This window comes from Megascapheus bottae, chromosome 15 (assembly GCF_031878675.1).
Source record: "Megascapheus bottae isolate mThoBot1 chromosome 15, mThoBot2.hap1, whole genome shotgun sequence".
Lineage (NCBI taxonomy): Eukaryota > Metazoa > Chordata > Mammalia > Rodentia > Geomyidae > Megascapheus > Megascapheus bottae.
Window position 1 is genome coordinate 20,306,136 of NC_143523.1, and position 24,998 is coordinate 20,331,133.

At 42.6% G+C, this 24,998-nt stretch overlaps 1 protein-coding gene and 1 long non-coding RNA gene across 4 annotated transcripts in view; one reads left to right on the plus strand and one right to left on the minus strand.

Annotated features, from left to right (window-relative positions):
* Nt5c2 (5'-nucleotidase, cytosolic II) overlaps positions 1–24,998 on the plus strand; it is a 131,306-nt gene that overhangs the window by 30,044 nt on the left and 76,264 nt on the right. The window lies entirely within an intron of this gene.
* LOC150053884 (uncharacterized) lies at positions 1,825–24,967 on the minus strand. The gene is made up of 4 exons (XR_016537903.1): positions 24,872–24,967; positions 21,571–21,663; positions 5,411–5,538; positions 1,825–2,290 (listed from the first exon to the last, which is right to left on the minus strand). It is a non-coding gene; the product is annotated as an uncharacterized LOC150053884 (long non-coding RNA).

The window sequence follows — 24,998 nt, forward strand, 5'->3', positions numbered from 1 at the left end:
TTTGGAGACAGAGTCTTTCTGCCCAGGCTACCTTTGAATAGTGATCTCAGCCTTTTGAGTGGTTAGGATTACAGATGCAAACCACCAGTGCCCAGCTCATGTTCTTATATACTTAATCTATTTCTTAGATTTTTCTCAATAGTGTGATTGTGAAGATTACTTGATTATGTCCATAAAGTTTTTTTTTTGCTTTCTCTGGCCTAGAGTAGATGTTTAATAAAAACTTATTATCTTCACTTACTGATTGAGATTTTAAACAAACAAGCTTTGTGTCTTGGATTAAATTCTTCAACTCTTAGACCTCAGTTTTTCCTTTTGTACAATGAGGTATTTGAGCTGGGCACTAGTGGCTTATAAATGTAATCCTACCTACTCAGGAGGCTGAGATATAAGGATCATGGTTCAAAGCCAGCCATGGCAGTAAAATCCATGAAATTTCCAATAAACTACCAAATAGCCAGAAGTGGAGTCCTGGCTCAAGTGGTAGAGTGCTAGCTCTGAACAAAAAAAGTTAAGGGACAGCACCCAGGTCCTGAGTTCAAGCCCCATGACTGGCACAAAAAAAAAAAAAAACATTTGACTTGGATCATTAACACAGTGGTTTCCTGATTAGATGGGACACTGTAATCAGCTGAGGAAGTTCAGAAATACTGATATCTAAGTGTTGTGTAGTTCAGTGGTAGAGCCTGAATATATTTAACATGTGTGAAAAACCATAGGGTTCCATCCCAGCACTACAAAACAAAAACAAAAACAAAATCTGATGTCTGTGTCCCTCCCCCAAACATTGTGATTTAGTTGATGTGAATGAGACCCTGAGCATGGATATGTTTTTTAAAGCTTCCCTGATGATTCTAAGGCACAGTCAGAATTGAGAACCACTGCTCTAAAGTTTCTTCTACATCTGAGATGGTAGAAATTTGAGCTGCCAGGATGTGGGGATTTAAGGGGGAGTGGAATGTCTCGGCTGTCTTCTGCTATCACCCTTTGTTTAGCATGGCTGAACTGGGGCTCACTACTGTTGGAATTTCAAGGGCATCTGTGGGTTTGAATGTTTAAATTTAGCAAGTCACTTCAGCCAAAAGAAACCTGGGGAATCAGATCAGAGAGGAGAGAAGGGAGAGAGGGGAGAGAGGGGAGAGAGAGGAGAGGGGGGGGGGGAGGAGGAGTGGGGAGGGGGAGGGAGAGGGAGAGGGAAGAGGAGAGGAGAGGAGAGAGAGGGGGGGGGGAGGGGAGGGGAGGAGGGGAGGGGAGGAGAGAGAGAGAGAAAGAGAGAGAGAGAGAGAGAGAGAGAGAGAGAGAGAGAGAGAGAGAGAGAGAGAGGGAGAGAGGGAGGGAGGGAGGGAGGGAGGGAGGGAGGGAGGGAGACAGGAGAGGAGAGGAGAGGAGAGGAGAGGAGAGGAGAGGAGAGGAGAGAGAGAGAAAATGAGAATGCACAGATGGCCCCTTTTTACTGTTGTAATCTGAGGCTGGTCATTTAGATGCCCTGGAATGTTGCCCTATGGAGTTTCAGGCAGGCTGGCTGGAGGGGAATGATCCTTGGATAAACTTAGTGGGATTTCTCAGAGCCCTGACTAAAATGAGAGGGAACCCGAGAGTTAAGAACACTCATTTTTAATTACTATAATGGTTTAAAGCCATATTCACAGAAATTACTCACTTGATTCCCAAAACAATCTTGGGAAATGCAGAGCAGATATTACTGCCTCCATTTTGTAGATGTTCAATTCTCTAAATGGTTAATAAACTTGCAAAAATTACAGTGGGTCCACAGAAAAGTCAGCTGGAGAGGCCTTGTGCCTTGACCCCTGTCATGAGCAGAAAAACTGTGGCCACCCAGACTGCTCAGAGTTCTTTTAGTGGCCAGAATTCTAAATGGCTCCATCAAATGCTACAGTAGTCCTTCCAATTCCCTGTAGTCTACCCACCTATGAGTACAAAAGCATGAACACATACACTCTCTCTCTCTCTTCCTCCCCTTTCCTTCTTCCCTCTTTGTCTCTGTCTCTCTGTCTGTGGGTCTGTCTGTCTGTCTCTCTGAAATGATAAACAACTAAACTTCAGTTTTGCAAAGTTTCAGGTGCAAAACCCTGCTTTAAAGGTTGGTTATTCAGGGAAGATTCCGTGGAAACAGTGTGTCCAGGAACACAGAAGAGCCTTGTAGAGCAGATGTGATCAGATGCTGGTTTACAGGAGAAATTGACGCTTGGCCACTCTCTCAGCATGAAGTGGAAAAAGATATGAAGGCAGTGATGTCAATGGTGGAGTGACAATCAGATAGGCAATAGTTCTAAAGGGAAGAAAGAGAGAAAAATGGAAGATTATTTCAGAAAAGAAGTTATCAAGTTACTCATAGGCAGAACAGCCACAAATAAAGATGCACATTTCACTTTATGGGAAAAGGTTGAATACTTGTGCCTTTTGTTGACAGGTTTTGCATATGTATGTCTTTTCTGGGGAAGCGAAGAATCTTATAATGTGCTTGTGACTTGCTGCTTTGCACTTGGCTTAAAATGTGGCTGTACTTGTATGATAGCTGCTCCCAGGTGGAGAATAATGAGGTTCAGGAGCAGTGCTTGGTCAGATTTGTGGGCATCTATGTCACTGATTTTAACCAGTTTGCTCATAGATTCTTCCTGCTATTTACTTACTCACATGTCTTTACTTGCTTACGTGGGTGTTGGTGTTCTGGTTCCTTGGCTGTTTTGTTTTCTTTTAACCTTTCTGGATCACTGGCTCAGTGTTTTGTTTTGTTTTGTTTTGTTTTTCTTCCTTCTTCCTTCCTCTCCCCCCCCCCTCTCTCTCTCTCTCTCTCTCTCTCCTTTCCCTCTCCCCCCCCTCTTCTCTCCCTCTCTCCTTCTCTACCCCTTCCTCTTTCTCTCCCTTCCTTCCTTTTTTCTTTCTGGGGATAAAACCCCAGAACCTGACAAAAGCTACATCCCTATCTCCAAGCAAAATTTATTTTTAATCCTCTTATTCTGCATTATGCCCTTCCTAAATTTTTTGTAGCTCTAAAATCATGAAACAGTAATTATGGTAGGTGGCAGTTGCTTTTGATGTTCTGCCTGGCAAGATTAAAGGATGGCTATGCTATGTAAATCCCCACAGTTGCTTCTGAAATGTTACTAATCCAAGGAACCCCAAGTCTGGTAATCACTCACTGCTCTGGAAGGCCAGGAGTAAGGCCATAAAACCTCAGGGTAGTGGGAGGCTATCACTTTCCAGCAGTGATAGAAGGTCATGCAGTACAAGACTTCAACTTAACTGCTTTGCTATGCAAGAGTTCATACAGAACATCGCCTAGCATGTGTGAGACCCTGGGTTCAATTTCCAGTTGTCTGCCCCCTCCCCTCCTCCCATACAAAGGTGAGCATACTGTGGCACATCTATGATTCCAGTTACTCAAGAGGCTGAGGCAGGATGATCATTTGAATCCAGGAATTTAAAAGTAGGCAGAAAAATAGATTAGATTAAAGCCCTGTCTTTGAAAAATGTACAAAAAAATCCTAAATACTTAGGAAGTGGAGATCTGAGGATCCTGGTTTAAAACCGGCCCAGACAACAAAGGTCTATGAGATTTTTTAAAAATTATCTCCAACTAACCAACAAAGCTAGACATGGTGTTATGGTTCAGGTGGTAGAGCACCTGCCTTGAGTGAAAAAGCCAACTGGAGTGTGAGGCCCTGAGTTCAAGCTCCAGGACTGGCACAAAAAAAAAATAAAAATCAAAGAAAGGGACAGGGAGTTTGGCCTAGTGGTAGAGTGCTTGCCTAGCATGCATGAAGATCTGGGTTCTATTCCTTGGTACCATATACACAGAAAAGCCAGAAATGGTGCTGTGGCTCAAGTGGTAGAGTCCTAGCTTTGAGGGAAGCCCAAGGAGAGTGTTCAGGCCCTGAGTTCAAGCCCCAGGACTGACAAAAAAAAATTAAAGAAAGAGGAAGAGGAGGAGGAGGAGGAGGAGGAGGAGGAGGAGGAGGAGGAGGAGGAGGAAGCAAAGGAGAGGAGCTAAAATCACTTTGGTTTTACTTTTTTTGCTTAAGGCTGGCATTCTGCCAATTGAGTCATACCTCCACTTCCTTCACGTTGGTTTTTTTGTTTGTTTTTTGGTCAGTCATGGTCTGGGTACTGTCTCTGAATCTCCTTGTGCTCAAGGCTAGTGCTCTACCACTTGAGTCACAATGCCACTTCTGGCTTTTGAGTAGTTAATTGGAGGTGAGAGTCTCATGGGGACTTATCTGCCTGGACTGGCTTGGAACTTCAGTCCTCAGATCTCAACCTCCTCAGTAGCTAGGATTACAGGCATGAGCTACTAGCGCCTGGCTACTTTGTTGTTTTTTAATGAACATTTACCATTATCTTCACTTCCATTTTAAAGATGAAAAAAATAAGACAACCATGTTTCTAAGTATTAGAATTTTTCCCAAGGTCACAGCTAGTTAGCAGCTAAGCCAAGGGTTGAAGCCAGGGGGGTTGGCTCTGGAATCCATGTTCTTAATCTCCACACCACACTGCCTGGTTAAAAAGCAATTTAAGACTTTGCTGGCCTCTAATGATCTATTTTCAGCCTCTGATAGCATAGACAGTAAGTGCCGTGGACTAAGATGTCTCATCTGTGTTGAGTGGCTGTCAGTGATCCCTTTTTGAGGTGTTTCCATAACACCACTTGGAAAATCAAAGCAGGTGGATGGCCCTTTGACAGAGTCTTGAAACCCAATAGCAGCAAAAGCAATGAACTTTGCATAAGGTTAACAAGCCCATGGAACTTAGAACCTCAGTGGTCCTTTAGAGCCTATGCTAGTAGCCTTCAAAAATATTTTTTGAGATCCACAGGCAGTTAATTATATAGATATACATGTATAGTTAATACATATGTGTATGTACCTGTGCATTTGTAGGATACCTTTCCCCCACCCCTGAGGTGGAATCCCTCCATCAACCGGATGAAAGTGGAGGTGCTGTGTGGAAGCAGAAGTAGGGTTCTACTTGGCTTCTCTTTTGCCCCTTATTCAGTATTGAGTATCAGACTCGTAGAACTTTGAGATACACAGTTAAAAAAACATTTCTCAGATGGGTGCTGGTGGCTCATGCCTGTAATCCTAGCTACTCAGAAGTCTGAGATCTGAGGATCAAGGTTCAAAGCAGCATCAGCACAAAAGTCCCTGAGACTCTTTTCTCCAATTAACTTTGAGCTGTGACTCAAAATGGCACAGTACTAGCCTTGAGCCAAAGAACTTAGGGACAGCACCCAGGCCCAGAACTTAAGGCCTATGACCAACCCTCCCCAAAACAAACAAACAACCCAATTAAGAAAACAAAAACAGCATTTCTCCTGGCTAGAGTTTTGTTTTAGGGAAAAAAATTCATTTGGCAACTCTGTAGATACTAACATAACTCTCGGGTTTATTACCTGTTTGCATACCATCAAGGCTCTGAGAAATTCTGGAAGGTGTAGAAGACAATCTTTATTCCTTCCAAAATATAAATTTATTATAGCGTTTATAACCTCTGTGTAATAAAGCACATGTCAAGATAGTCCTAAAGAAAGAAAGCAGGATAAGCAGCGGTACAGTTAAAAGGTCATTCTATTCTAAAATGCAAGAAATAGAAAACTATATATGGTGTAAAACATAACTAAGTAGAAGTGGAGGTGACTATTATTACCAATGATAAGGTAAGACAGAAAATAATAATATAAAGACCAAGTCACCTTTTTCATCTTCCTAAAATATGATTTTAGATGGTTACTTGGCTCTGGGTATTTGAAGAGAACATTATGGTGGTTGGAGTATGTGACAGAAGAGGTTCTATTCCTCATGGCAGACAGGAAGCAGAGACTGAGAAATCTTGCCTTTGGTTATTATTAAGGTGTTGTAAAGAGGGATTGCCATTTCATAGCAAAATAGGGTGGCCGAGTCCAGCCATGCTAGCACATGGCCATGTGTTAGGGGGGCTGTTGGCTTCTCGGACATCTTGGCACCTACCAGGACGGGGAAGGAATTCTCCTCCCAGAGCTAAATAGCTTAGAGGTGAGGGAGGCTATTCATTATAGATTGAGGGCTCTGCTTGCCTCAGGAAAGCTTTGCATTTTGAAAATAAAGTTCTAGGGGTAGGTGAAGTCTGGCCCCCAAGTACTGGTTGATGCCTGAAACCCTGAAGACAGGGGTGGGTACTTCCCTGATAGGTTACTAGACCTGTCAGTCCAGTACCTGGAACTGAGAATTTCCCGTAACTCTGCCCCCTGCTGTGAGTCTATTTAGTATTGAACCAGCTTAGGTACCATTATACCAAACCTGTGTCTCCACATTCAGGTCCTGAACCCTGTCTCCGGGCTGTTCTCTGGTCACCATGGCATCCCAATTAAGCTCTCCATTGCAGCCAGATTGGCCTGTTGGTATTTTATCTGTTGTTTCTGTCATCTCTGGCCTGTTTCCTGACCATTTTGAGTATGTTTTCTGGCTGCTGACCTTTGGGGCGGGACTCTGCTATGCAGTTACTGGCCTTTTAATAAAGACTTCAAGATTCAAACCTGCAGGACCGGGAGTTTGGCCTAGTGGTAGAGTGCTTGCCTAGCATGTATGAAAACCCAGATTTGATTCCTTGGTACCACATACATAGAAAGAACCAGAAGTGATGCTGTGGCTCAAGTGGTAGAGCACAAGCCTTGAGAAAGCCCAAGGATAGTGCTCAGGCCCTGAGTTCAAACCCCATGACTGGCAAAAAAAAAAAAAGAAAAGAAAAAAAAAGATTCAAACCTGCAAAGAGTGGCTTCTGTATATTCTGTGTAATCTCACTTATAACAGTGAGTCAGGTAATGAGATCAGTACAGTTCTTTTTTGGACAATGTTACTCCTTCCTTTGCTTTTGCCCACTTTCCCCCAAGTTACATAGTTCAATTTTCCACACGGTATATACTGACTAGCATGATTGCATTTGGGAAACCATTCATAACTCATAGTTTCAATTAGCAACAACAACAAAAAGGATGGAAGAATTCTGTTATATTCATACAATTGAATACTACAGAGCAATAAAAATAAATAATGACTAATATGGAATCAGCTTATAAATATAGTTAGGTCAGATAAGCCAGATACACAAAGCATGTTTGTGTGAAATTCAAAGCCAAGCACAAAATACATCTTTGTGTTTTTATTTGTGGATAAGTAAAGGTGTGCCTGGGTGGAACATGAACTGAACTTTCAAGCCGCTACCACTTCCGTCATAGCTCTACTTCTGGCTTTCCTTTTTGTAGTTAATTGAAGATAAGAGTCTCTCAGACTTTATTGCCAAGGTTAGCTTTGAACCTCAATTCTCAGATCTCAGATTCCTGAGAAATGAGGACTACAGGCCTGAGACCCCAGCACCCAGCTAAGATTTTATTTATTTACTTATTTTAGGTCTGAGACCAGGACACAAACTTGGTACTTGCCACTTTTTCTCTTGTTGGCTAGTGCAGTACCAACTGAGCCACGCCTCTGGCTCCTTTGTTTGTATTTGTTTTTCCCCAGTGTTCTAGGTTTGAACTTCTGGGCACTGTCCTTAGGCTTTCTCAAGGCTAGTGCTCTACCACTTGAACCACAGTACTACTTCCTGCTTTTTCTGTGTATGTGGTACTGAGAAATTGAACCCAGGGCTTCATGCAGAGTGCTTTACCTAGAGCGCTACCACTAGGGCCACACTCCTGGCCCCCTAATTGTATTTTTTTATGTCTTCATTTGGGTGGTTACTTTGTGAAAATGATTTTTTTTTTTGGTGGGTCATGGGTCTTGAACTCTGGGCCTGGGCACTGTCCCTGAGCTCTTCAGCTCAAGGCTACTGCCCTACCCCTAGACCTGGGTATTTTCCCTGAGCTCGTCAGCTCAAGGCTACCGCTCTACTCTTGAGCTAATCCCCACTTTGCATTTTCCAGAGGTTAATTGGAGATAAGAGCCTCAGGTTCTTTTGTGCCCGGGCTGGCTTTGAACCTTGATCCTCAGATCTCAGCTTCCTGAGTAGCTAGGATTACAGGGGTGAGCCACCCAGCCCGGCGAGAATGATTTTTTTTTGTATATGTGAATATATGTTAACGTTCATTTAAAAACATAAGGGTGAGGCCTGGGAGTTTGACCTAGTGGTAGAGTGCTTGTCTAGCATGCACGAAACCCTGGGTTCAATTCCTCAGTACCACATACACAGAAAAAGCCGGAAGTGGTGCTGTGGCTTAAGTGGTAGAGTGCTAGTCTTGAGAAAGTTCAAGGACAGTGCCCAGGCTCAGAGTTTAAGCCCCAGGACTGACAAAAAAAAAAAAGTTAGGATGGGAGGGGCTGAGTGCTAATGGAGTTTACCTTCATCTCAGCTACTCAGGAGGCTGAGATTCAAAGGATTGTGGTTTGAAGCCAACTGAGGCAGAAACGTTGTGGGCTCAGAAATTGTCTAAGGCTTGGGGACTGCATCTTGTTCCTGCCAATGAAATATAGTCAGGGCTGGCATCTACATTTGAAACGGAGCCAAAGAAAAAGTATTAAGAGATGAGTGCTTTAAGATGAGGAAACATAGGGATTTATAATTTCTAGTCCCACAGTCATAAATTATTTTCCTTTGGTCACCTGTATAATTTTTGCAGTACTCAGGAGTTTCTTTTCAAAATGGTTCCTTGGGCTAGTACACAAAGAAGAAACCCACAGAATCAGCTGTTGCCCGGGCAGCAAGGCAGCAGAGGATGACTCAGATTGGCTGCTACCATGGCAACATTGATTGCCATCACAAGCAGCCATGAGGACGATGGTTAACATGGTTAGAGGTCACATAGGCCACCTGCATCAGAATTACCTGGAGGTGGTTTAAAATCTTGACTCTCCACAATATATGGCCAGAGATTCACAATTGGTAGGATGGGGGCGGGGTGGGAGGGGATAGTGGTGTGTGGAGGCTAGAATCTGTTTTAGAAAACTCACAGATAATCCTTATGCCAGGTGAAATAATAGAATCATGAATTGAAGAAAACATATGTTTCAGTTACAAATCTCTGTATTTGTAGTGACAGTGCCTGAGCTTTTCCGACGGCTGAGTATTTAAATTTGTTGTTGTTGATTGTGAGGCTTGAACCTCTGGGCCTGGGCACTGTCCCTGAGCTCTTCAGCTCAAGGCTAGCACTCTACCACAGAGTCACTTTTCTGTTTTCTGGTGGTTAATTGGAGATAAGTCTCATGGCCTTTCATGCCAGGGCTGGCTTTGAATTGCAGTCCTCGGATCTCTGCCTCCTGAGTAGTTAGGATTTTTGTAAAGGAATCTAAGTGCTAAGGATGGTACTCAGTAGTGGAGCAGTTACCTAAACTCCTAGCCCCCTTTCCAGGTCTTTCTTTGGAAAGGATAACAATATCATTCTTTCTAATGGATGAGTATGATTCCATTATGCACATATACCACATTTTTAAAAATCCATTTGTCCATTTGATGATTTGGGCTGATTCCATATCTTGACTATACCAGTGCTACAGTGAACATGTGTACTGGTGGCTTTAATGTATCCTGATTTATAATCTTTTGGATAAAAGTCCAGGAGTGGAATTGCTGGATCATAGGTTAGTTCTATGTAGTTTTTTGAGAAATATCCATACAACTTTTCAGAGTAGTTGAACAAGTTTACATTCCCATCAACATATTAGGGTCCCCCCTTTTTTGTGGGTCACGGGGCTTGAACTCTAGGCCTGGGCGCTATACCTGAATTCTTCAGCTCAAGGCAACCACCCTACCCCTTGAACCACAGTGCCATTTCCTGTTTTCTAGTGATTAATTGGAAATAAGAGTCTCTTCTTTAGTGTTTCTTTACTGTCCCGGCTGCCTTTGAACCTTGATCCTCTGGCGTGAGCCACTGCAACCAGCTAGAATTCCCTTTTGACTATATCCTCACCAACATCGATTATTGTTTGTTTTCTTGATAATGGCCATTCCCACTGGGGTGAGGTAGGATCTCAGTATGGTTTTGATTTTTATTTCCTTTATGGCCAGACATGTTGAGTATTTCTTCATGTGTCTATTGGCCATTTTCCTTTTTCTGAGAAGTTTTTCTTTAGATCATTAGCCCATTTATTAATAGGGTTTATTATTAGTTCTTTGAGGGCTTAATTTTTTAAGTTGTTGTATATTAGGCCATTGTCTGATGTATAGCTGGCAAAAATCTCCCATTCTGTAGGCTGTCTTTTTAGCTTGTTGGCTAAGTCCCTTGCCAGGCAGATACTTAAGTTTGACGTAGTCCCAGTTATCAAGTCTTTCTTTGAGGTGCTTCTGGATTTTTACTCAGAAAGTTCCTATGTCAGGGAATCCTAATATTTCTCCTACTCCTTCCTTCAGTAGTTTCATGGTTTGAGGTCTTACATTAAGGTCTTTGATCCATTTTGAGCTGATAATGCTGTTGTAACATGATAGGGATAACACTTTCAGTTTTCTACACATGGGTATCTAGTTTTTACAGCACCATTTGTTAAAGAAGCTGTCTTTGTTCCAGCCTGTTTTGGCTTTTGGCTCCCTTATCAAATGTTAGATGGCCATAGGTTTGTGAATTTATTTCTGAGTCTTCTGTTCCATTGGTGCTCAGGCCTTAGAATAATTTTTAAGTTTTAAAGAAATATTTATTGCTTTATCCAAGAGGAAGAATAGTTTATTGACTGAAATATATTGTAGAGGCCACAAAACAAATCTTGAAAGTGCTTGAAGTAGCAGTCAGTTATGCTTTCCACAATTTACAATTAGTGTCATTATTATTGCATGTGAAGATGTACTTAAAATAAAATGACTTTTCTTTACAGAAAAAAAGAAATTTATTTCTAGGGCCAGGAGTGTGGCCAGTGATAGAGTGCTTGCCGAGTATGCACAAAGCCCTTGGTTCAAGGCCCCAGTACCACATACACAGAAAAGGCTGAAAGTGGTGCTGTGGCTCAAGTGGTAGAGCACTAGCCTTGAGAAAGCATAAGGACAGTGCCCAGACCTTGAGTTCAAGCCCCAGGAATGGCCAAAAACTGGGGACCAAACCTGGGGCCTCATGCATACTAGGCAAGCACTCTACCTCTAAGCCACATTCCCAACCCCAATCATTTTTTTAAATGGGTCATTTCAGAAATAGATGGAGAAAGTGGCTATCAAAACTATCCCAGCATGAAGTTTAGGGGCTTGTAACATCAAATCCCTCCCTTGGACAAGCCTCTGGGGAATGACTGACATGAAAATTGGAAAGAATTGCAAGTCTGAGGAATCATTACACACATGTCATTACTAATGACCACCTAAGACCACCCGTCTTCTCCCCCACCACACACATACCAGAGGATTAGAAAAACTGCAGCTACAACAGAAAGATTAAAGTGACATGTTAATGACTCTTGGTCATTGGTAATTGTCATTCCAGCTGGTTTGAGCTGAAGCTGGGTTGTATGCTTTGGCAGCCTTTACATTCTTTCTAACATTTTAATTTGAAAATGCTAAAAACAGATGCAAAGAGTATATTTCCTTTTGGACAATGTCACCCTTACCCTGGCTCTTGCCCAGTTTTTCCCTTCCATCCCACCCACAAATTCTAGCTTCATTAGCAACATAGTGTCCAGTGAGTAGCATGGCTGCATTTGTTTATCCTTTGTCCTTCCATTTCCATACGTCATCTTATACTCCCAAAGACATATAAACTTTTGTGTAGCTGTTGTTTTATCCCTCTAGAGCTGTATGTTGCTAGGTACATATCATTGTTTTGCCATTCCTTAGCTCACGGCTTATTAACTATCAACCCTCCCCACAGAATACTGTAAACCTGAGGTATCTTTCATATCAGGTTCCCATTGCATATTCCCATCACTCATGGGTAACTGCCTAACTGCTGTCCATCATTACCAGAATATACTTGCAACTCCCCAAAGGCATTTCCTGAATTGGGAAATGCTGCTTAAAATTATTGCGGAAGACGGACAGACCCAGCCATGGCCAAGACTGAAAGGATGTCTAAATCTCATCACTGAGTTGCAGCAATACTGCGAGGTAGCAGTCTCTCAACTGCAAAACACAAGACTCATGACTGATGGAGATTTGGCAATGGCAGGGGGATGGGGTGGGGACAACTAGGGCTTCAGAGCAGAGCAGACATGGAGCAAGTGTCAAGGAGGACAGACCCAATACCCAAAGAGATGGGGGGGATCTGCTACCATGCTGGAGGAAGAGAAGGATGAGCTGAGAAAACTTGCAAAGGAAGAAATTCAGTCTCTGTCTCAGGTATTGGCAGCAAAAGAGAAGCAGCAGAGATCAGCTGGAAACTGGGAATCAGTTCACTACAGAAACTGAAACAACGTTGCTGAAGCATGGCAGGATGTGATAGGAACACCTGTAGATAAGAAGACATCTGTTAGCCAGGCACTGGTGGCTCACAGTGTAATCCTAGCTACTCAGGAGGCTGAGATCTGAGGATTGTGGTTCAAAGCCAGCCCACGCATGACAGTTCATGAGACTCCTTTTGTCCAATTAACTACCTAAAACCCAAAAGTGGAGTTGTGGCTCAACATGGTAGAGTGGTATCCTTGAGCTGAAACACTCAGGGATAGCACCCAGGCCCAGAGTTCAAGCCCCGGGAAATCAAGAGTACTGGCTGTGATTTTGGAAAAGTCTTGAATTCAACTGGGAGTGCCAGTGCTACCACCCAGAAGCAGCCTTCAAATCATGATCAGAGAGTCCCTGAAATTCCTACCATTGTTCTGCTCCTTACTGCCAGACACTGCAAACCATCCAAGCACATCCTGTCAATATTTGTTGCCATGGATTTCAATCCAGTGAGCTGTTATTTAGCTTTACATTATTATTTGGGGGGGGGGTCAAGGGACTTGAACTCGGCCTAGGCACTGTCCCTGAGCTCAACTCAAGGCTACCTCCCTACCCCTGGGCCTGGGTGTTGTCCTGAGCTCTTCAGCTCAAGGCTACCACCCTACCCTTGAATCAAGCCCACCACTCTACCCTTGAGCCAAGCCCCGCTTCCAGTTTTCTGGAGGTTAAGGTCATTTTGTGCTCAGGCTGGCTTTAATCATCAGATCTCAGCCTCCTGCATGGCTTGGGCTTGGATTACAGGCGTGAGCCACCATACCAGGCTAGCTTTACATTATTTCTTTGACCAAACAATTTGTAGGTTAAACAAAGTGAAAACACCTTCACCTCTGTTCCCAGAAAATATAATGTTCACTGAAGGAATCTGCATTACAAAGACTTGTGTTGTATCTAAGGATGCGTCTGAATTGAGGTAAGTTCCAAATGAACTGACAAATTGGATGTCAGTTTGATAGTTGTCTTCTGTATGATTTGTTTTTCCTTTTTGAATCTGTATATTTGATTTCTGACTAAAATCGTTTTTTTTTTTTAAATCTTCCCAGTCCCAGGTATTAAAAGTGTCAGTGTTTTCTTTACCTTTAAAGAAAAAAAGTTTCTGAATAAACCTTGTTTTCTTATAAGGTACATATTTAGGTGTCTGACAGCAAATTAAACAGCTCATCACCCTCAATTCCTTATGTTTATTACAGTTCTGTAACAATATGTATATCAAACTACTTGGTGACTTCAGAGTGGAATCTCCTGCCATATCCTTATTGTCATTGGTTCTACATGCTATTATACTACTTTTATCACCCCCCCTTTTTTTTTTGTCAGTTGTGGGGCTTAAAATCTGGGCCTGGGTGTTGTTCCTGAGCTCTTCAGCTTAAGGCTAGCACCCTACTTCTTGAGCCACATCACCATTTCCAGTTTTCTTGTGGTTAATTGGAGGTAAGAGATTCACAGACACAGACTTTCCTGCCTGGGATGGCTGGCTTTGAATCATGGTCCTCAGATATCAGCCTCCTGAGTAGCTAGGATTACAGGTGTGAGCCACCAGTGCCTGGCTATTTATCAACTTTTTTTATTTGCAAGATTAGAAGTTTAATTACATAAATGAGGTAAAGAGCACATTTTCTCTTGGAGATTGTCACATTTTCCCTCCCTCTCTCCCAGGTTTTCCCTCCCAACCTACACACAAGTTGTATTATTTTCAGTATCATTGCTTTATTTGTGTGCCCTTTTGTCCTTTCATTTTTATAATTGTAACACCTTTGGTTTTTAGCCTTTCCAAGTCCAAACAATTTTACAAAGGTGAAGATTTTAATTTCAAAGTAAATTGACAAAATAATGTTTAAATCGAGCATATTATCTATTAGTAGGTTGAAATATGAACTCACATAATATTTATGTTTCAAAGTTGAAAGTTTTGTAGGTCTGAATAGCTATAGACATGCTAAAAATCCACATCAAGAGGAACATTGAAGTCTTATTTTCATCCACTTAACATCCTTTCAGAAGCATACAAAGTTATATGAGTAATACAACCTGAAGACATTTTTTTGCCAGTCCTGGACTTGAACCCAGGACCTGGGCACTGTCCTTAGACACTTTTTTCTCAAGGCTAGTGCTCTGCCACTTGAACCACAGCTCCACTTCCAGCTTTGTCTGTGTATGTAGTATTGAGGACTTGAACCCAGGGCTTCGTGCATGCTAGGCAAGCACTCTACCATTAGGTCACACTCCTGGCCCTTGAATATTTTTTTTTCTTGCCAGTCCTGGGGCTTGAACTCAGGGCCTGAACACTGTCCTTGTGCTTTCTCAAGGCTAGAGCTCTACCACTTGAGCCACAGCACCTCTTCTGGCTTTTTCTAAGTATGTGGTACTAAGGAATAGAATCTGGGTCTTTGTGCATGCTAAGGCAAGCACTCTACCACTAGGCCAAACTCCTGGCCTTGAATTGTGTTTTATACTAAGGTATTGGTGATAACTCCTAAGGTCATAATGCCTTAATAAAAATAAATTCGTGTTCCTTTACTGAATGTTATCAGTGTGTTAGCAATTATGAAATGGTACTGTTGACATGGGTCCTGTTTTCAAAACTGAGTGTTGGGGCTAATGAATCATAGCCTCTGGGTGAATCTACGTAGAGGCCAAGGCACTCTATGCACACTGATAATCAGACATCATCACCATCTCCTGATGATATGAATGTTTATGGCTTACAATGTTGTGTATATTAATTATCCAATTGTGATTGTTTTATTATTGTAATTATTTTATTATTTTTTTAATTGTGATTATTTAATTATTTATGCCAAGTGTTATTTGCCAAACTTGGAGTGACCTAAAGCATTTTTCTTTGACTACATTTACTTTGGATTTTTTTTTTTCTGCTGGTCTTGGGGCTTGCACTCAGCACCTGAGCCACTGTTCCTGAGCTTTTTTTGCTCAAGGCTGGTACTCTACCACTTGAGCCACAGCACCACTTCTGTTATTAGGTAGCACTAAGGAATCAAACCTAGGGCTTCATGCATGCAAGGCAAGCACTCTACAACTAAGCTGCATTCCTAGCTAACTATTTATTTTGGGGACAAATCCTTCTGAAAACCAAATTTGAAAAGCCACAATGTTATGAAATGACATGATGCTGTTCTCAACCTCCCTCCCTGCCTCATGAAAATAAGTTCCAAAAAATCTTTTTTTTTTTTTTTTTTGCCAGTCCTGGGCTTAAGCTCAGGGCCTGAGCACTGTCCTTAGATTTTTTTCTCAAGGCTAGAGCTCTACCACTTGAGCCTTAGCACCACTTCCAACTTTTTCTAAGTATGTGGTACTGAGGAATTGAACCCGGGTCTTCATGCATGCTAGGCAAGCACTCTACCAGTAGGCCAAACCCATGGCCCCCCAAAATCATTTTTAAGTTGTTTATTGGGGCCAGGAGTTTGGCCCACTGGTAGAGTGCTTGCCTAGCATGCATGAAGACCCGGGTTCAATTCCTCAGTACTACATACATAGGGAAAAAAAGCTGGAAGTGGTGCTGTGGCTTAAGTGGTAGAGCACTAGCCTTGAGAAAAGTCCAAGGACAGTGCTCAGGCCCTGAGTTCAAGCCCCACGACTGGAAAAAAATTAAAAAAAATTATTTATTTACTGATTAGTGGTATGTAGGGGTTTTAATTCTGGAAATCAACTTCTGAATACAGTGCATCTTGATTCATGTCACCCCTTCCATCCTTCTGTCCTCCATTTCCCTCCTCCCATTCCTACCTTCAGTTTCAATTTGAACATAATGAGTGCATTTGCCCACCCTACCTCCCTCCTTTTGTGTGGCCCCTTTTGTATTTCTCATCCCATAGTTCAGCTGCCTGATACTCATTTTGTTAGTTGTTCAGAGAAGTTACATCATTGGACTCCTTAAGTATACTGTTCATTAGCCATTTTGTATGTATGCACACCCAGTCTTTGTGATGTTTGTGAGAATCCAGACTGTCATAAGCTACAGATGGTAATAAGAGTATACTACATTCTTATTCTCACGTGGGTTAATAACCAGTGGATCAGTGAATATTTGAAATTTGAAGTGTTGCTTTTTTTCTTTTTTCTTTGTCAGTTGTGGGGCTTGAACTCAGGGCCTAGACATTGTCTCTGTGCTTTTTCATCCAAGTCTACTCCTTTGAACCCAAAGCACCATTTGTGGTTTTTGGTGGACAATTGGAGATGAGAATCTCATGGCTTTCTTGCCAGGGTTGGCTTTGAACCAAGATCCTCAGATCTCAGCCTCCTGAGTAGCTGGAATTACAGGCATGAACCACTGGCACCCAGCAATGTTTTACACTCAGTGTCTGAGCAGTCTGTTAGGTGCAGTGGGTATCTTTTATTTGATGCTACGGGAGTTTGAAACTCGGGACTTCATTCTCTCTAGGCTTCCTGGCTTGGCTAGTGCTCTACTACTTAAGCCATACCTCCATTCCTGCTGTTTGCTGGTTATTTTGGAGATATAGACTCAAGAACCTTTCTGTCTAGGGTGGCCTTTCACTGCAGTCCTCCAGATCTTAGCCTCAAGAATAGCTAGGATGGATGCAGGTGCATGCCACCAGCACTCAGCATGTGATGGGTACTTTTGACTGCTTACTTAGCATCGGTTCCTCTCCTTTTCTCCTTGTGAAAAATTTCAGGTTTACTCAGATATCCTCTTTATCCCCAACCTCAGAAATATCCGGATACGATCCTTAGCAATGACTCGTTTCAGGGATCAGCATGTATTTTAATTGAATCCAATTAGTTTGAGGAGAAGAACTTAACATCAGGGTGGAAGAGAGGTACCTGGTTTTTTTTTTCTTCTTTTTTTCCTAACATGAGCAAGGACATGGGCATCTTATAAGCAGAAGGGAGCATGTTTTAGAATGAAGCAAACCCTGAGGGCCCCTGTTTCTTAATGACAATGTGGTTACCTAATCATCTTCCCCGTGGTCCGCAATAACTCTGAACTTCAAGGTTTGAGCACATTTTAACTGTTTTGTTGTTGTTGTTGTTGCTTGTGATAAAAAAAAATGTCTTAATGTCTGTGGCCACTAGTTTGCTTCGTACTCTTAGGTTTATGACATTTTTATGTAAAAGTTTAAATGTAGAGGACTATGGCTTGTGGGCTTAGGGTCTGGGGGATAAAACTTGCTTGTATGAAATCTGCTATGAGGGAGCTCTGTCTTCCTCAGTGCTGTCATGGCTTTCAGTTCCCACAGGTGTCCACATCCAGGAGACATGCTTCTTCAGTCAGCCTTTGTTTGCATTTCTTGACTCAAAAATAATCATGTTTGTTTAGCTTCCTGTTAGCAAGAAAATTGTTTGCTGCGGTTAATGTGAAGTGCTAAGATAGAGAAAATTAAGTCAAGGAGGAAGTGCTTTCAGTTATTAATGGTGGAAAGCCTAAACTTATCATAGAATTGGCTTCCTCATTTACTTTAGTGGGTCGCAGACTTCAGTTCCAGTATGAGAACCCTGGCTGCTTTGCTTATCTGTCTCTCCTTCTTTTTCTCCTTCCTTTCTTCCTCTTGTCCCTCTCTGCCTCCCTCCCTTCCTTTCCTTCCTTCTTTCCTTGTCTTTTTTTTTTTTGGCCAGTCCTGGCCTTGAGCTCAGGGCCTGAGCACTGTCCTTGGACTTTCTCAAGGCTAGAGCTCTACCACTTGAGTCTCAGCACCACTTCTGGCTTTTTTTTCTATGTATGTGGTATCAAGGAATCCAACCCGGGTCTTCATGCATACTAGGCAAGCACTCTACCACTAGGCCAAACTCCCAGCCTTTCTTTCCTTGTTTTTTTTTTTTTTTTTTTTTTTTAAATAATCTAGTTAAATGTAGAGCACTGAGCTGGAGATGTAGCTCAGTGTATGCTTGCCCTCCATGCATAAGGCCCTGGGTTCAAGAAGTAACGTAGCATCATAAAGGCATTAAAATGGAATCTACTTATAGATTGATCACACATTCATTTAGTTTTAATTGGTTTGTTTATTTATTTATTTATTTATTTTTGGTTTGATATTTTACAAGAGTACAGCCGCCTCTTTGGCTGTTTTTTTAAAATATTTTTTTAAAATTGTAATTAAGGGGCCGGGAGTTTGGCCTAGTGGTAGAGTGCTTGCCTAGCATGCACGAAGACCCGGGTTCGATTCCTCGGTACCACATACACAGAAAAAAGCCGGAAGTGATGCTGAGGCTCAAGAGGTAGAGCTCTAGCCTTGAGAAAGACCAAGGATAGTGCTCAGGCCCTGAGCTCAAGCCCAGGACTGGCAAAAAAAAAAAATTGTAATTAATAGAAGGGTTACATTATATTTGCCAGATAGGGGGTGCATTACTTCACAAACATTGATACCCCTTCTCATGTTTTTGTCCCCATTTCCCTCCCCTCCTTTTTTTTTTTTTTGCCAGTCCTGGGACTTGAACTCAGGGCTTGAACACTGACTTTGGCTTTTTCCTCAAGGCTAGCACTTTGCCACTTGAACCACAGCCCCATTTCTGGCTTTTTCTATGTATATGGTACTGAGGAATAGAACCCTGGTCTTCCTGCATGCTAGGCTAGCACTCTACCACTAGGCCAAACTCCCAGCCTTAATTGGTTTATTTTATAGTGTGTGCATTCGCCAGTGTGTCATACCCTGGATTAGGAACTGTATCCCCTCAGCAAGACAAACATCACCTTTGCCTTCTTGGAGTTTATAACCATTATTGACAAGAGAGATATTAGAAGGCATGTATTAAAGATATATGACACAAACACTTATTTCATTGTAGCTGTGGTATATTAGTGGTTAAAGAAGGGAAGGGAAGGTGCACAGAACAGCATGGAAAGAACTAATGTGACGTGGGGAGATTGGGGGAGTGGGTTTAGGAGAGGCCAGAATCTGAGTAACATTTGATTTCTGGACTTCAGAATCAATAAGGGACTAAGCAGGTGAGAAGAGGTTTTCAGTCACACAAGAAGACTGGGCTGTTTTAGGTAAATTGGAGAAAATAGTCCCATTTATACATTTGATTCTCTTTTTTTTGAAGTTTACAACATTTTACTGTAAAATATAAAAGTTTGTCATTTTAGTCATTAAAAATTTATTTTTCTTTTAATTTTTTGATAGTATTCTAAGGACCTCACACTTGCCAGGCAGTGTTCTTCCTCACTGAGCCATACCTCCAGCCAATAGATCATCTGTAAATGATCAATGTTACTAACTACATTCACAATGTTGTGCAACCATCACCACTATTTCCAAATGTTTTCATCACCCTAAGAGAAACTGAACAATTAAGCAATAGTTCATCATTTCTCTCTCTAAATCCTTGATAATCTCTCATCTACTTTCACCCATTCTAGTGGTGTCATTTAAATGGAATGATATATTCTTTCATATTAGGCTTCTTTCAGTTAGCATAGTGTTTTCAAGGGCTAAGATCTGGCATCTGTCAAAATGTACCTTTTTCCTTCCTTTCTCTCTCTTTTTTGAGCTGTGCAACCCAGGCTGGTCTTGAACTCAGGGTCCTTCTGCCTCAGCTTCCTAAATGTTGGAATTACAGGCATGTAACATGCTATGTTCAGAGCTTACTTTAAACAAAATTCAGTATGCAGCAGTTTATTCCACGTTTTGGTTCTTGTAAGTAAAGTCAGTATAACATAGGGACACATATAAGTATCTGAGTCCCTGTTTTCAATTCATTATAGCCATCTAGGCATGGAATTGCTGGGTCATATGGTAATTTTATATTTAGCTTTTTATGAAATTTTTTTTATCAATTGCAGCACCAGCAATGCAAATGGTTACAGTTTTTCCACTTCCACAAATGCCTTATTTTACAGTGTTTGATAGAATATGTTATCTTTATGTGGCCGATTCTGATTCTTTTATCCTCAGTCAAAACTCTGAAGCTCTTTGGGAGTCACAAATCTGGCAAGGGCCTTAAAATGACCTGTCTTGATACTTTACCCAGTGCTTAGTTTCCACATGTTCAGCAAATCTCTGGTGGAAGATCACCTTGAATCTCCAGTGTTTACCACCTGGTAGATGTTCAACAAATAGATTGTGCTAAAGGTTGCTGACCTTGTATCTCTCACATTGTAAACACCCAGTAGAAGCATCCAACAGGTTCCTAAGACATTTTTGCCTGCTTCCAATGAATTACTTTTCACATCTGTGTGAGGCAAATTGGTTCGTGGGTTACATTTACAGTGTGAATCTGATTGCTGACATTACTCCGCACCTTTGGTTATTCTGCGTTGCATTTTAGGGAGGGGTCCAGGTACTAACATGGGCCACAGTGCCCTGTTAGTTCTGGCCTTGCCTCTTTCTGGAACTGGTTTTATTGTTTTGTGGGATCTCTCTCTCTCTCTCTCTCTCTCTCTCTCTCTCTCTCTCTCTCTCTCTCTCTCTCTCTCTCTCTCCCTCCCTCCCTCCCTCCCTCCCTCCCTCCCTTCCTCCCTCCCTCCCTCCCTCCCTTCCTCCCTTTCTCCCCCCTCTCTCCTTTCCTTTTTCTTTCTTTCTTTTCTTCCTTCCTTCTTCCTTTCCTTTCCTTTCCCTTCCTTCTTCCTTCCTTCCTTCCTTCCTCCCTTCCCTTCCCTTCCCTTCCCCTCCCTCCCTCCCTCCCTCCTTCCCTTCCTCCCTCCCTCCTTCCCTCCCTCCCTTCTTTCCTTCCTTCCTTCCTTCCTTCCTTCCTTTCCCTTCCTTCCTTCCTTCCTTCCTTCCTTCCTTCCTTCCTTCCTTCCTTCCTTCCTTCTTTCCTTCCTCCCTTTCCTTCCTTCCTCCCTCTTCCCTCCCTCCCACCCTCCGTCCCTCTCTCTCTCTTTCTTTCTTTGTCTTCCCCCCCCCCCCCTTCTCTGAGGCTTTTGATTACATGCCTAAGCCTTACCCTGTTGTAGTTAGTGCCTTTTGTACCTAAGGCTCCTACTTTCTGGAATTCTCCACTCCTCCAAACACGTCCCCTTCTCACTTGTTCCCCTCCCCCCCCAGCCCCGTTGTGGGGCTTGAACTCTGGGCCTGTGTGTTGTCTCTGAGCTTTTTAAAAGCTCAAGGCTATTGTCCTACCCCTTGAACCATAGTGCTACTTCCCCCTTCTCACTTTTTGGTCTAAGTCTGACGCATCTACTGGTCTCAGTGGAAATAGCACTTCCAGAGGAAGACGTTTCCTGACTCTCCCCATTGCAGTTCCTTCAGAACATCTTTCATTTTTTTTTCTGCTCAGCACCAAACAAAATTGTAGTATAATATCTATTTACTTGGAGCTTACCTTCCAAGAGTCAGCAAGTTCCCTGAAGAAGGAAACTTGAGTCTGTATTGAGAGTTAGGAGTAGAGTTGGCATTCAGCATACATTTGTGGTTTCTGCCAAGAAGCAGGAAAATGGATAAGTGACCTGACAGCTGCTCATACTCTGGATTAGCAAAATGTATGGTAGTTTGGGTAAAACAGTTTTAATCAGATGATAGGACAACTGTGTGAGGTTTGAGCAGGAAGTTTGGGGAGAAACCATACAAAGCCACAAACAAGGTGGCTGCCTTCATTGAGGAGTGCCTGCTTCTTCAGCTTATGTGAAGTTAGATACCCCAAGCAAGGTCCTCCAGGGTTCTTCACACTTCCCTGACTTTTGTTAGAAGTCTGATTCATAAATTGTCATGTTATCGTCTATTAAACTAAAGCGCAGTACTCCCTTTGAACAGTATTTCCCATACTAGTTGTTAGGTTTTTTTTTTTTTTTTTTTTTTTTTGCCAGTCCTGGGCTTGGGCTCAGGGCCTGAGCACTGTCCTTGGACTTTCTCAAGCTAGCACTCTACCAGTTGAGCCTCGCACCACTTCTGGCATTTGCTATGTATGTGGTACCGAGGAATCGAACCCGGGTCTTCGTGCATGCTAGGCAAGCACTCTACCACTAGGCCAAACCCCCGGCCCCATATTGTTATAGTTTTGATTTTATATGTCTTCCAAAAGCTCATGCATGGTGGCTGGGAATTTGGCCTAGTGGTAGAGTGCTTGCCTAATATGCATGAAAACCCAGGTTTGATTCCTCAGTATCATATACACAGAAAATGCCAGGTGCTGTGGCTCAAGTGGTAGAGCTCTAGCCTTGAGAAAGCCCAAGGACAGTGCTCAGGCTCTGAGTACAAGCCCTGGGACTGGCAAAAAAAAAAAAAGCCTCATGCATGGAAGGTTTAGTCCCCAACAGAGCAGAGTGCAGACGTGGGGCCTTTCGTAGGTGATTAGATCATGAAGGCTTTGACCTCATGAATGTATTGATCTACTTACTTATGGGTTCATAGCTTAATGTGTTTTGGAGGAGGTCTATGTTATAAAGAAGCGAGCTTGTTCTCCATGCTTCCTGGTGAGTAGTTTTACTCTACTATGCCAGGATATTCTGCCTCACCACAGGGCAAACAGTGGTACATATAGATGAGGTCACGTTTTAAAATTTCTCTGTAGGCTTTTTCCCCCACCCGAACTAGGGCTTGAGATCAAGGATTGGGCTCTGTCCCTTAGCTTTTTCACTTAAGGCTGACACTACCATTTGGGTCACAACTCTCTTTCCAGCCTTTTGGTGGTTAAATAGAAGTAAGAGTCTCTTGGACTTGCCTGCTTGATCTGGCTTTGAAGCCTGATCCTCAGCTCTCAGCCTTCTGAGTAGCTAGGATTATAGGCTGGAGTCAAAGACACGCAGCTGGGAACAAATTTCTTGATTATAAAAGTAACACAAACGATGTAGAAAATTAATAGAGAAGTATACAAAAGAAAACACCTTGTCTTGTAACTCAGGCACAAACTTTCTTAAACATATTGTTATGTTTCCTTCTAGTCTTTTGTGTGTATGCTCCTTTTTTTTTTTTTTGCCAGTCCTGGGCTTGAGCTCAGGGCATGAGCCCTGTCCTTGGACTTTCTCAAGGCTAGAGCTCTACCACTTGAGCCTCAGCACCACTTCCGGCTTTTTTCTATGTATGTGGGGTACTGAGGAATTGAACCCCGGTCTTCGTGCATGCTAGGCAAGCAATCTACTACTAGGCCAAACTCCCAGCTCCATATTTTTATCTTTAGAGTTGCGAACACATTGTATGTGTGTGTCGCACAAATTTACCCTAATACCAGTCTCTAGACACAAATCCTGGCCTTTAAAAATATACATTGTTTAAAGGTATATTTTGAAGGTATATTCATGCATATTCTTAAAAATCTAGTATGGGAGAGCCCCAAGCCCTTTCCTCAGTTGACCTGGTCTGCAGTTGGCTCAAAACACAGGAATGGGCAAGGAATAGAGTTGAGCACTTACTAAGAAGAATAAACAGTTGAAGTTGACTGCAAGCTTAATATGAATCAATAATGTAAATACCAAGAACTTGTTTTGTTTGGTTTTCTTCTCATCTTCTTTTCATCTCCACCCCTCCATCCCTGTTTTTCTTCCTTTTCTCCCCACCTCCCCCATTACCCAAGCAAACTTCAAGCTCTGGGCTCAAGAGATCCTTTTGTTCCAACCTCTCTAGTAGCAAGGACTACAGCTAGAATACCACACCTAGCATGAGTCAAGAACTTTCCTGCAGGAGTGTAAGGCAGCAAGTCTTAGAAAGCTACAGTCCTGCTCCACCACAATTTTTGGCTCAAACTTGGGTAACATGGAGGAAAGGAGTCACAGATCCATTGGTGTATAGGAGAAAAGACAAAGACTCTCTGAAGTAGGGCAAAGATGAAACAATGGAAGGACTGTGGAGGATACTGTTCTCAAAAGACTTTGGGCAAAGTCCAAGTTCAAGAGAAATTAGACCAGGTAGTTCTCTGAGATTTCAAGAGTTAGAACTAAGGCTCTGAGAATGTAATTTCAAAAACACTAAGGTGTAACCAGGCACCAGTGGCTCATATCTGTAATCCTAGTACAGGAGGCTGACACCTGGAAGAAGGAGGTTAGAATCCAGTCCAAGCAGAAAAGTATGAGGGGCTCATCTCCAACTAGCAAAAAATAAAATAAAAAAAATAAAAAAAGGCAGGTTGGTTGGAAGCATGGTGTGAGGCCCTGAGTTCAAACCTTAGTATGACACATACACACACACACATACACACACACACATACACACACACACACACACACACACACACACACACGGCTTCCCAGACCAAGTAATACAACTTCTATCTTTTAGAGGGACTTGTCATGGTGGGGGATAGGAGTGGAAGGATGAATGTAAGTACTGTTATTTATTGTTGGCTATACAAGTCTATATTATTTCACTCTGTCCATATCATTATCCATCCTTTCATTATAGAGGGATTTTGATGTAACGAGGCTGGGTACATTGCCCAAGGGTATATAGTTGGTAAGTGTTGGAATGGCATTTGAGCCTTCAGAAAAACTCCAAAACCAGTGCTTTTGGTCACCAAGGCTACTAAAATGTGCCCCAGAAGTCTGGTACGGGGCGGGGGGGGAGGCTCTTGAGGTTCCCTTTGCTTAGAAGATTATGGGACTGAGAAGAAGGTTACCCAGCCTGGGGGTGGGGAGGTGCCAGGGATAGCTGAGGCTCTGCTGAGAGTTGCACAGAAAATATCAAGGGATCCAGACCTAAAGGAGGCAAGTTATTGCCATGAGTCACTCCACATTCGGGCAACACAGGTACCCTGTCGTTAACTCAGACCTGCAAAGGCGCCTGCCCAGGTCTCGGCTTTTCGCGCTCCCCCCCTCCCCCCAA